The 10,447-nt window shown below is 43.2% G+C and overlaps 1 pseudogene across 1 annotated transcript; it reads left to right on the top strand.

The window, feature by feature from the left end:
- The first annotated feature begins 850 nt into the window (after window positions 1-850).
- LOC307176231 (hypoxanthine-guanine phosphoribosyltransferase-like) lies at window positions 851-8,151 on the top strand (annotated as a pseudogene). The gene is made up of 5 exons: window positions 851-929; window positions 1,603-1,758; window positions 1,973-2,080; window positions 2,150-2,231; window positions 7,448-8,151. The product of its transcript is annotated as a hypoxanthine-guanine phosphoribosyltransferase-like (transcript).
- Window positions 8,152-10,447: the final 2,296 nt, after the last annotated feature.

The raw sequence follows: 10,447 nt of genomic DNA, 5'->3' as shown, positions 1-10,447 counted from the left end.
TTCCAATAAGGATAAATTGTGACAAGTGAGAAGCCGCAGAAGACCTCAACAGGAGAGAAGCCCCCAGTCTTCAATTAATTCCTGGATGCCTTTCTGAGACTTCAGCTCTTGCCTTGCATAATTGCAAGGAGGAATGTTTTGTGGGTACACCAATCTGAGCCTGAAGACCCCTTAAAAACACATGGCCCACTGGAGAAGGGGCTGGGAGCTGGGGCTGGAAAGGACGCAGAGCCTGTTTTCAACAATTATTAATGCATATCACCAGAGTCAGTTAAGCCAACGAGAAACCAGGCATTGGCGAGAAAGTCTTTTGTCCTCTTCGGTAATGTTTCTAAATCTACAGATAGTGACAAGGAAGTGAGGTGCATTATTTTTCATATTTTCTAGTAAGTTACAAACAAAATTATTGACATGCTATATATTTTTTTTTCGGTACGTGGGCCTCTCGCTGTTGTGGCCTCTTGCGTTGCAAAACACAGGCTCCGGACTCGCAGGCTCAGCGGCCATGGCTCACGGGACCAGCCGCTCCGCGGCATGTGGGATCTTCCCAGACCGGGGCACGAACCCGTGTCCCCTGCATTGGCAGGCGGACTCTCAACCACTGCGACGCCAGGGAAGCCCTTGACATGCTATTTTAATGCATGTCATCTTTCCTGCATCACTGAGTCGCCTCGGGTCATTGAAGCTGATCATTGGGGGAAAGCTTGGCTCTCGCCCTTGAAAAAAATGTAGTGCTGGTGGCTTGGAGATGGCCTTCCTTACAACACAGGGAGGCTGACAGCATGGCAGGTGAGGGTTGAGCAGTGCCAATCTGGGGTGAGGAGCGACTGGCACCCATATAGCTTCCAAGATGGACCCCATGCTGGAGGGATGGCGAGCTGGGGAGAAGAGGCTTGGAACAGGCAATGAGAATTCTCAGAGGCACAGAGGTGAACCTGGCTTGCAGCCGGTGAACTCCCAGACAGTCAGAGCATGACTCCCCTCTCCACTCCACCAGTCAAGGGCTTGCAAGTTGCAGACTCTTTTACCAATCAGAGCCAGGCCCTCCTCTCCTCTCTTTTCCTCCAATCAGGGCCTGCACCCTCCCTCTTGCCCACCAATTCCCCTGCCAATCAGAGCGAAGCTTCCTACTCTTATCTTCCAATCAAGGCTGTGGACAAAGAAAGAAAGTCCTTTTCATCAAAACCCACATGAATTCCTTCATCCTCTACACGGATGGTAAACCTCTGCATGAATGCTATACCTCCAGGGGTTTGTTGTTATGTTACTATGTTTAGAGGAAAGAAGAGGAGAAAAGCAAAGAGAAGGGAGGGCAGGGGAAAGGTAGGGCAATTTTTAGGAGTTAAACTTAGTAGGATTGTTCTGTTTTTTAAAGATCCGTATGTGTGTCTTGAAAACAAGGAACCCCCCCTCCCCAAGTGCAGATGTGGCTTCAAGCTCACTGTATCAGAAGGCCCCAGATTCTCTGGGCTTTGCCTACTCGGCATGGTCCCACTCTGGACCACGTGCTCAGCTATCTTATTCCCCTTGTCTCCTCCTTCAAGCCCTTTGGGTTGACGCTGTTTGGGAGTGTTTGCTTTGGCTCCCATTCTACTTCTGCAGGAACCTTGTCTTTCACGTTCCCCTTTGCTCCCATAAAACCAGATTCATGTAAGGCCCGCCAGACCATTTCACTGGTCAATAAGAGTCTGAAACATCACAGGAATAAATCGAAAACATGCTTTAACTCAGATGTTCCCGGGACTTTTGACATTACAGGTAAAGAACATTTTTCCTAACCCATTAAGTGGAATTTATTGCCCCTTGAAATACAAATCTCTTATTAAAGAAATCAGTCTAGTGCAGTCCCCCGAGTCATTGCCTAATAATATGCTTGTGCAAGTGGAGTTTTATTTGGGAGGAGCTTGATGAGGACAAGGGAAGAACAATGTACAGGTTACAAACATTTACGATTAAAAATTTTTATTCTAAGAAAACCAGTCTTATAAGTGCTTTGGCTCCCAGGACCCTGGCAGGCAGAGATCTGAAACTGTGAAAAAGAATCGAGGGTTTAGTGGACAGTCGTCCAAAGCCGCTAGTGGTATGTGACTCCATGTGCTAATGCCATGCCTTAGACTCCATTAATTAAAAATGTACTTTATAAAACCAGGATTGGGTGGTGAGCACAGTGGTGTGCTGCCAGAGCCTGCTTTGCAGGAAGACTTGTTGCCTCAGCTGCTGGGGGTACTGTGGTGAGATTACCTGGTGACCCAGCTCCAGTTCTAGTTGAGCTACAAAGGTTCCTGGAGATAGTTGCTCAGGGTAGGTCTGTGGGTTTGTTTCATAAATAAATTCCATGGCAAACTCACATTGTTTATCCTCAAATAAGAGGTTCCACAGGCTAGGCCTTGACGGAGAGGCTGCTCTTCTGCATACAGGTTATAGGCATTAGGAATTGCCTCACCTTCTGAGAGCTGCCTCTCCAAGGTCACACACCTACCCAGGGGGCCACATCCAGTGATGGATCAAAGCCAGAGGTCATTGTGGGCTCTCCAAGACTGTGGTTGAGCCTGTACTCAGGTCCACTTCTCCCTCTGCCCACTCCTGCTTTGGTTCCCTCTCTTCCACAGGTGTTGATCTTGAGGACACTCCTCTATAAACATCCTGCCCCCTAAATTCCACTTCAGAGTGTGCCAATTCTCTGCTCTGTGCTGGTTATAGCACACTTGCAGAGCTGCCTTCAGAAACTGGACCAAGATTTTGTTCAATCTACAAATCTCGCTGTTAGTCAAAGCTGCCTGAAATGAAATAAGCATCTTGTGAAGGTGAGGAGATCTTCAAAGAGGAGATGTTCAAAGAAAAACACTATTGGAAAGATGAGTGGGATGTGAAGGGGTGAAAGCAAGAATCCTAAGGGTGGATGGACTGGATGTCCTTTAGGTCCCTTCCTGCGTCAAGATCTTAGTATCTGTATTCGTTTGCTAGAGCTGCCATAAGAAAATACCACGGACTGTACGGCTTAAACAGCAGAAATTTATTTACTTACTGTTTGGGAGTCTAGAAGTCCCAGATCAAGGTGTCAGCAGGTTTGGTTTCTTCTGAGGCTTCTCTCCTTAGCTTAGCAGGTGGCCGCCTTCTCCTGGTCTTCAGATAGTCTTCCTCTGTGTCTGTGTCTTAATCTCCTCTTCTTATAAGGACATCAGTCATAATAGATTAGGACCCACCCATATAACCTCATTTTACCTTAATTACCTCTTTAAAGGCCCTATTTCCAAATACAGTCACGTTCTGAGGTACAGGGATTAGGACTTCAACATAAGAATTTTGGAGGGCCACAATTCAGTCCATAACAAAATCCCAAGATTTTACTCTATCCCAGATATATAGTACCCTTTAGCATACATCCAGCCCGGTGTTATAAAAGATCAAATTCAGTATTTAGTTACATAAGACAGAGTTGGCCAGGTTATGTTTGAAGGAGCTACAGAATTTAAACTGCTAAACAAGTAGCCAATCTTAGCCTTTTAAAAGGATGTTGCCTTCTTATCTAGTAGCTATGAGTATCATTATATCCACTCTACTTCATCCAGGAATCTTAGCACTGGCCAGGCCAGCCACTGTATTTCCACCAATGTATACACACAAACACAGACTCTACACCCAAGAAGGGACAAGGGGAGTTTTTGGACATAATAGGATAACTGGATTTTCTGGGGGTAGTATCTGAGTATAAAAAGAAAAAGGCTACTATGATGGCTTTACCTCTTGTATTCACTCACTATTCATTTATTCATCCCTTCAAACACTAATCATTGGGTTCCAATTACCTGGTAAGCATTGTGCTAATTGATTTGGGAAAAATAACCTTGTAAAAATCAAAATCCCACCTCCAAAGAGGGAATATTTTGGTAAGACAAATAAACTGTGCTGCAGTAATGATGATGCCATAAAGCATGGGCTTCGTCATCAAAAGGACTGGGCTCCACCTCCTAGAGAAATGGAAATAAAAACAAAAATAAACAAATGGGACCTAATGAAATTTCAAAGCTTTTGCACAGCAAAGGAAACCATAAACAAGACCAAAAGACAACCCTCAGAATGGGAGAAAATATTTGCAAGTGAAGCAACTGACAAAGGATTAATCTCCAAAATTTATAAGCAGCTCATGCAGCTCAATAACAAGAAAACAAACCACCCAATGCAAAAATGGGCAGAAGACCCAAATAGATATTTCTCCAAAGAAGATATACAGATTGCCAACAAACACATGAAAGAATGCTCAACATCATTAATCATTAGAGAAATGCAAATCAAAACTACAATGAGATATCATCTCACACCAGTCAGAATGGCCATCATCAAAAAATCTACAAACAATAACTGCTGGAGAGGGTGTGGAGAAAAGGAACACTCTTGCACTGCTGGTGGGAATGTGAATCGATACAGCCACTATGGAGAACAGTATGGAGGTTCCTTAAAAAAACTACAAATAGAACTACCATATGACCCAGCAATCCCACTACTGGGCATATACCTTGAGAAAACCATTATTCTAAAAGAGTCACGTACCAAAATGTTCATTGCAGCTCTATTTACAGTAGCCAGGAGATGGAAACAACCTAAGTGTCCATCATCGGATGAATGGATAAAGAAGATGTGGCACATATATACAATGGAATATTACTCAGCCATAAAAAGAAATGAAATTGAGCTATTTGTAATGAGGTGGATAGACATAGAGTCTGTCATACAGAGTGAAGTAAGTCAGAAAGAGAGAGACAAATACCGTATGCTAACACATATATATGGAATTTAAGGGGAAAAAAAGTCATGAAGAACCTAGGGGTAAGACAGGAATAAAGACACAGACCTACTAGAGAACGGACTTGAGGATATAGGGAGGGGGAAGGGTGAGCTGTGACAAAGCGAGAGAGAGACATGGACATATATACACTACCAAACGTAAGGTAGATAGCTAGTGGGAAGCAGCCGCATAGCACAGGGAGATCAGCTCGGTGCTTTGTGACCGCCTGGAGGGGTGGGATAAGGAGGGTGGGAGGGAGGGAGACGCAAGAGGGAAGAGATATGGGAACATATGTATATGTATAACTGATTCACTTTGTTATAAAGCAGAAACTAACATACCATTGTAAAGCAATTATACTCTAATAAAGATGTTAAAAAAAAAACAGGACTGGGCTCAAGGCTCAACTCCAACCTGGGTCAGCTGTGTGACCTTGGGCAAGTCACTCAACCTCTCTTAGCATCAGTTTCCTCATTTGTGCAATGGGGATAAGAATAACACTTACCAGTTGGCCTCTCCAAGTGGTGGGTTGGGAAGTTTTAGTCCCTCTCTTCCATAACTGCCATGAGCATCCTCCAAAGCCACCTTGAATCAGTATGAAATCTAAGAGAAAAACAGCCTGTTTACTTGGCATCTCCCCCTTCCAGTTAGATTGCAGCCCCGAAGCCCCTCCTATATAGAAATCTTTGAGCTACCAGTTTGCCTCATATACTGTGAAAGTTAAACAAGGCAATGCATGCAGTATGCTTTCTCGTGTAAATGTCCAGTAAATGTTAGCATTATTAAGGCATTTTGCAGTGAGTAACATAAGGGTAACATGATCAACTCATCCCAGTCCCTTCAACCTTCATCTCAGGATCCCTCCTCAGTGCCAGACAAACCTACATAAGAAGGTCCAAGTATGTTACCTGTAAATGATGTAAGGATTCAGAGGGATAAAGGGTCACTTTTAAATTTTTTAAGAATGAGGAATGTTCTTTGGAAGATGTAAGATTTAATCTGGTCTCTGAAGCATGGCAAATCCAAGTGGAAAGAATAACATCAACAAAGATATGTAGGTGGCGAAGGGTAAGGCGTGTTCCTGTAACGTGGGTGCCCCTATCAGATGGATCTTTGCTGGGTGAGGTGGGAGTTAAGGCTAAGAGTGAAGACTGGAGCTGAAATCCAAAGTGTTTTTATAAGATAGGCTGAAAAGGTTGAGGTTGGTATTCTGTAGTCAGTGAGGAACTACTGACTAGTGAAAAGTTTTAAGCTGATAATTGAGTTGATCAGAAGTGTTTCAAGGAGATGGCTCTGGTAAGAGCCTTTGGTGACCGTTGGTGCCATGGGCTGATTTGGAGCGGAGAGAGATCAGGAGAAGGAGACCCGTAGGAAAGAAGCTAATGAGATTGTCCAGAGAAGGAGGATAAAGACCTTAGCTAAGGCAGTGGCTGTGAGACTGGCAAGAGAGCTGTAGATGGAGAAGCCCACCAGGAAGACGTTCTCCTATGGGGCTTGGTGGACAATTGGTGGAAGAGATAAAGAGGGGAAAAGGAGTCAAGTATGTCATGGTCGCTCTAGCCACAAACAGAAGTACAGGAAGTAAAGAAGAGGGGCTTAGAGAAAGAGGGAGACGTAGAATTTGTTATGAGTTATTGACAGAATTGATGAGGTGGCCAGACATTCAGAAGAAGATGTTCAGCAGACATGGAAACTGTCCATGATTCAGGATTGAGATGTGAAGTTGGAAGTCAGCCCTAGAGATGTGAGCCCCCAGCTGGGGCAGAGAAGGAAACTACTGGTATTGGTGGTGGAGGGGCACAGGGGGCATACGTAGTCAGAGCAGGGAAACAGAGGGTGTAGGAAAAGCCAGAGACAGGGGAGAGGGCGCAGACTTATCATCCATCCATCCATCCATCCACCCATCCATCCATCCATCCATCCAGCCAGCCATCCATCCATCCAGATGAGGGGTGTATTAAAATCTGCCCCAACAGTCCAGAAGTTCAAGCTCACTGGGAAAGGCTGACAGGAAGGAGCCTGCTAGAGGGCTGTGGGGACCAGAGCAGAATGTCTAACTTCAGGGCTCCAGCCTGCGTGGACAGAGAGCCTCCAGAGATCAAGAAAATAAAACAAATCAAAGGAACAAGACGAATCAAGTCTGGAAAAGATTTTTGGATTAGAAAAGCTGTGAGGCCAGAAATCAGATTGCAAAAGATAAAAAATAAATAGGTGGTGAAAACATGGAGAGAGAGAACATTGCTAGATTAGCAATTTTTTTTAATTGAAGTATAGGTGATTTAAAATGTGTTAATTACTGCTGTACAGCAAAGTGGCTCAGTTATACATATGTATATATTCTTTACATATTCTTTTACTGTATAGCACAGGGAGAGCAATTACTTTTTTAAATGATAAGACCCAGTTTGGGGAGGAGGGGGATCCCCAGGGGATGCTCAGAAAAGGCAAACAGACACAGAGCTGGGAGAATATAAATTTGTGCAAATCTTTGGGCTCATAATCTGATAAAATATCGAAAGCCTTAAAAATGTTGACATACCCACATAATTATATTTCTAGGAATTTATTCGCATAAATCATAAACGATGGACACATTTATGATGGCAGAAAATAGCAGACATTAGGAAGAGCTCTGAGATGGACCTCTGGCTTTCCCACATGCAGTCTCCTCACCAGGCTGCCCTCAGCCCTCGTGCCAGCAGGCTGCGTTATAGCGACCTGCAGCCCCGGCGTCGTGAATAGTGATGACGAGCCAGGTTATGACCTAGATTTATTTTGTATACCTAATCATTATGCTGAGGATTTGGAAAAGGTGTTTATTCCTCATGGACTAATCATGGACAGGACTGAACGGCTGGCTTGAGATGTGATGGAGGAGATGGGAGGCCGTCACATCGTGGCCCTCTGTGTGCTCAAGGGGGGGCTATAAATTCTTTGCTCACCTGCTGGATTACATCAAAGCGCTGAACAGAAATAGTCATAGATCCATTCCTATGACTGTAGATTTTATCAGACTGAAGAGCTACTGTAGTGACCGGTCAACAGGCGCCTTAAAAGTAATTGGTGGAGATGATCTCTCAACTTTGACTGGAAAGACTGTCATGATTGCTGAAGATATAATTGATGCTGGTAAAACGAAGCAAACCTTGCTTTCCTTGGTCAAGCAGCTTAATCCAAAGATGGTCAAGATTGTGAGCTTGCTGGTGAAAATCACCCCTCGAAGTGTTGGATATAGACCAGACTTTGATGGATTTGAAATTCCAGACAAGTTTGTTGTAGGATATGCCCTTGACTATAATGAATACTTCAGGGATTTGAATCATGTTTGTGTTATTAGTGAAACTGGAAAACCAAAATACAAAGCCTAAGAGAGAGTTTAAGTTGAGTTTGGCAACATCTAGAGTCCCATTGAAATCACCAGTAAAATTATTAAATCTTCCAGTTCTGTTTTCAGTTGCTCAGTAGAGCTTAGTGCATGTGTCTTCTAAGAATTTTATCTGTTTTGTATTTTAGAAATGTCAGTTGCTGTAGTCCCGAACTCCTTATTTGCACTATGGGCCTACGGACGATCAGTTCCCTTTGGGGGGATTGTTGTTGGACTCGTGAATGAAAATTCTCTTAAACCACATCACTATTGAATAAAAATATTGAAATTATATCTGAGAGAGACATTTAAAGAGAAGAATATATTAGTTTTTTAATTGGTATTTTAATTTTTATTTATTCAAAAAAGAACAGAAGTGATTGAATGTTGTTGATTATACCACTGTTTGTTTAGAAAAGTAGGAAGCATTAAGTTTCATGTCAGTGACAGCACTTAGAGGTGCTGTTTTGTTGGATAAACCATATGTCCTGGAATTATTTTAGTAGGTTTCAGTAATATTAACTGTATTTTCCTGCTTGTTCAGATTATTTCCGGTGAATCTTTGTCAAAATTCCTTTTAAATGCAGATCAATGAATTCCAAAAACTACTTTTTGAATTCTTGAATGTAAAAATCCTTAAAATGAAGGCTGTCTCTTTAAAAGGAAAAAAAAAAAGAAAATAGAAAACATTAAATATCTAATAAAGATTGGTTAAATACAGCCATTTTGAGATAGCAATCATCAAAATATATATTTTAGCCACATCATATGACAAAATGTCCATGATACATTAAATGGGAAATTATAACATAGTAAATGCAACATGCCACCGATTTTATGAAGATGTATATTGTACACCTACACCCCCCCCCCCACACACACAGACACACAAGAGTTTAGGCATCAACAGAACTGTTAATGAATTTAAAAGTGGTTGTCTCATGGTAGTGGAATAATAGGTGACTTTTCTTTCTGATACCTTTTTGCATTTTCCAAATTTCTCCAATATACACGTAATGCTTTTTAAACAGAAAAAAAAAAGTTTGAACTTAAAAAGAAAGAGGAGGTAACTGGCAGGGACAGCAAGGTCAATGGAAGTGTGGGGATAAGAGAAGGTGTGTGGGGCAGAAGGACTGAGGGTGAGAAGGGGAATGATCGATGCCCTGTACTCCCTGGAGGAGGAGGGCGAGAAAGAGACAAAGGGCCCAGAGGCAGGCACTGACTACTGCAGAGAAGAGAGGTGAGGGTGAGGGGACAGATAAGAAAGGTTAGAAGGTGCCTGAGTTCATTTTGAGTGACCTAGATCTTCTCTACCAAGTGAGTGGATGGACAGGGGACGGGCAGGGGGAAAGAAGTAGGTGGAATGTGGGGAGTCTTCCAGATATGGCTCAGTGGTTGGCCAAGAATCCCTCAAACCCTCAAGAAAGTAAGTAGACCCAGTTATGCAAATTTATGACCTCCTCCAGAAAGGTCACCTCCCCAGGGAGTACCCTTGGTCTTAGAATCTTATCCACTTATCGGTTAGCCCAGGGAGCTCATTAATCAGCATTTTTAATTGGACAGAGTGAGAGTGAGAGTGTCATCTCCATTAAGCTCGGCCTTCCACGAGGCATCCCAAAGAGGGGCTCCGATCTGTCTAGGGCAGCACAGAGACAGTGACTGCTTCTCATGCCAGGAGTTCACAGAGTCAGAACAAAAACATGGCCTTGCCCCCCAGATTGCAAAGACTACCACTTTCCAGCACCACCCTGCGTGGCCAGGCAGTTGTTCTCCAGGAGAAGCAAATTCACAGGAGTAAGACCTCGAAGTAGCTTAGCAGCTAGACCAGGCCCTCCCTCTTGGCCCCCTCATATCTCAGTTGTCACAGTTGGCATGAGGATTATTTAGTGAATACTTTGGGGTTGTGGGAATATTCTTTCATTTATTCATTTACTCAAATATTATTACTCAGTACCCAGCACTTTGGACATTCAGTGGTCAGTAAGATGGGAAGTCCCACTTAATATTTCCAGCATGGAAATGATTTCTCCCTTCCAGCTCTATCACTTCTTTCTCCCACACCATAGCTCCAGAGCTGCCTTTACCAGTGCAAACCAATGAGGATTCATTCCTCTCCAGTGTCTGGGTCAGTAAGTTGTGTTGAATGCTATTTTCCCTTATGCAAAAATAAATGAAGTGGTCATTTCTTCTGTACAGCAAAGTGACTCAGTTATACACACACAGGGAACTATGTTCAAATATCCTGTGACAAACCATATATATATACAAAGAATATATTCATATGCTTTTCCATCATGGTT

This window comes from Stenella coeruleoalba, assembly GCF_951394435.1.
Source record: "Stenella coeruleoalba genome assembly, chromosome: 1".
Taxonomy (NCBI): domain Eukaryota; kingdom Metazoa; phylum Chordata; class Mammalia; order Artiodactyla; family Delphinidae; genus Stenella; species Stenella coeruleoalba.
Note: the sequence above shows the minus strand (reverse complement) of the source record. Positions and strands in the feature narration are given on the sequence as shown.